This window comes from Sciurus vulgaris (assembly GCF_902686455.1).
Source record: "Sciurus vulgaris genome assembly, chromosome: 16".
In the NCBI taxonomy this organism is placed as follows: domain Eukaryota; kingdom Metazoa; phylum Chordata; class Mammalia; order Rodentia; family Sciuridae; genus Sciurus; species Sciurus vulgaris.
Genome location: NC_136477.1, coordinates 52,441,408 through 52,444,102, shown reverse-complemented (window position 1 = coordinate 52,444,102; position 2,695 = coordinate 52,441,408).

The window sequence follows — 2,695 nt, the reverse complement described above, 5'->3', positions numbered from 1 at the left end:
TTTTAATGATTCGGATACACTGTGCTTTCCTTCTGAGTGCTTTTCTTTAGCGATGTGCCATTTCATAGTTCTGAAAAGTTAAAAAGAATGAGTAGGCGAGAGGCTGGGGTTAGGGATACAGTCCCAGGGAGGGGAAGCCGCGGAGCCGAGGCCTGGGAGCGGCGCACAGCCCCGAGGGTGCAGGGCCCTGGGCGGTGGCGGAGGACGAGCGGTCCCCAGGGGAGCAGCCTAGTTGGCTGCACGCTGCTCCCTCCCCTCCCTTCTCGCGTTCGGCGCGGTGCGACACTGGCCCTGTGGGGACCAAGCCTGATTCAGTCCTAATTCAGCCCAACTGGAGGTGGGATAATGCAAATATAGGATGGTGTACCCTGCGCCCTGCGCGGTAGAGGTGGTCGCGGCGGCCTGAAGGTGGGGCTTATTACGAGCTTGGCTCTTCTGGTCGGAAGAAGCAGGCGATGGCTGCACTGACGGGGGAGCTGTTGGCCAGGGCCTCCTGCAACCTATGGGGGCGCTGGCGGAGACGAGGGGGACCAGGGTTGCGCTGCGCCCCGGGATCTGCAGCCTCCTGTCTCAGCGAGCTCCGCGGTCTTTCCCGCGTCTTGCAGAAAGTTGGAGGAGACGCAGCTCCGGCAGGGGCGATGGAAAGGGTTTGTGGTGGTTGTTGTTTGTTTTCCCCTGGGGAAGCAAAAACGAAACAAAACAAAACAAAAAAGCCCCCCAAAAAACAGAGGGGAAAGGCCTTGGTAGTGCGCCCCTGTAATCGCAGAGGCTGGGGAGGCTGAAGCAAGAGGATTGCAAGTTCAAAGCCAGCCTCAGCAATTTAGTAAGGTCCTAAGCAACTTGGCAAGACTCTGTCTGAAAAAAGAAACCAAACCAAATCAAACAGTGAGGTGGCTGGGGATGGATGTGGCTCAGTGGTTAAGCGCCCCTAGGTGGTTCAATCCCCAGTACCAAAAAAAAAAAAAAAAAAAAAAAAAAGATTCTATATCCCAGACAGGGAAATAAAACACTAGAGATAAAATTGCAGCTCCTCTACCACCCTCTTCAACACACCGCACTCATTTCCTCTGTGTTTCCCCCCAAAAGGAACCAACATCTGCTTTTAGTGTGTGAAGCATTTCTCTGTTCTATAGGCGGGAGACATCCCTGATCATAATCTAGAGAATTGCTTCCTGCATTTTCAAGTCTCACATAAACAATGTCTGCCAGACCTATCCTTCTGCCACTAGGTTTTCTTCCTTCTCATGTGCTCTTGAAATTGATCTTTGCCAAGCCCTGTAGCTCAAGTGTGTTTCTTTCATATTCTATTTGATAATACCTTTATTAGACATAATTCATATACCAAACAAGTTGTTCATTTAAAGTGTATGACTTTATGGGTTTTTAAATTTTATCTATTTATTTATTTATTTATTTATTTATTTATTTATTTATGTGCCAGGGATTGAACTCAGGGGCACTTAATCCCCAGTACCAAAAAAAAGTTAAATCTAAAATTAAATTCTTGATAATACCTAAAAGAATCAAAAGCAGGGACTCAAACAGACACTTGTATACCCATGTTCACTGCAACATTATTCACAGTAGCCAAAAGTTGGAAGCAGTCCACATGTCCATGGATGGAGAAATGAATAAACAAAACATGGCATATATGTGCAATGGGATATTAATCATCCTTAAAAAGGAAGGAAATTCTGACGCATGCTAAAATCATGGATAAACCTAAAAATGTCATTATGCTGAGTGAAATAAGCCAGACACAAAAGGACAATTACTGTCTGATTCCACGTATATGAGGTTCCTAGAACAGTCCAATTGCTAGAGACAGGAAAGAGTGTCGTTTGCCAAGGGCTAGGGTGGGGAGAACAGGGAGTTATCTGTAATGGGGACAGAGTTTCAGTTTGGGAAGATGGAAAGTTCTGGAGATGGTTGCACAACAGGAATGCACTTAAGGTCACTGTATTGCACACTTACAAATGGTTCAGATGGTAAATTCTGTTATGTACATTGTACCATAATGAGAAAATTTGTTTGAAATCTCTCATTCAGAACTTGAAATCTTTTATCCTTGTATATATAAAACCATACACGAACATGCACAGAACAAGTGGTCATTACATGAAGAAAGGCGCATTTGTGCTGCAGCTCAGCTAATCAAAGCTACCTTGATTCATTTAGGCCCCAACTATGTCTGAAAACACTGAAGAGACTGCTAATTTCATCTTTGTAGGAAGGAGGACTTTTTTTCTTCAACCAGTTTTGGTTTTATTTCATGTGAGCCCAGAGTCTTTTGATTTGTAGACAAGTACTCTACCACTGAGCTACACCCTGGCCCACCTAACCAATATATTATTGAATGTTTTCCTTTACCCAGGTCCTGTGCTGAGGAAATCCAGAGCTGAACAAGCCCTGGTTCATGTCCTCTAGGTCAGTGTTATGACGAATCTGGCTGTTGAATCGAATGGGGGGTTTCCACTAAACTGTACCAGGTCTCAGGTCCAAGGCAAAGCCTGTCTGAAACTTTAGCGGAAACAGACTGAAATTCTCAAAAAAAAAAAAAAAAAAAAAAAAAAAAAAAAAAAAAAAAAATTACTACATCAAGAGACAATGAAAAGGAAATACAAGGAAATAAACTCAGAACATCTGAAGTATAACATCAACCACCTTTCCACAGATTCCTAAACCTCCCAAAAGA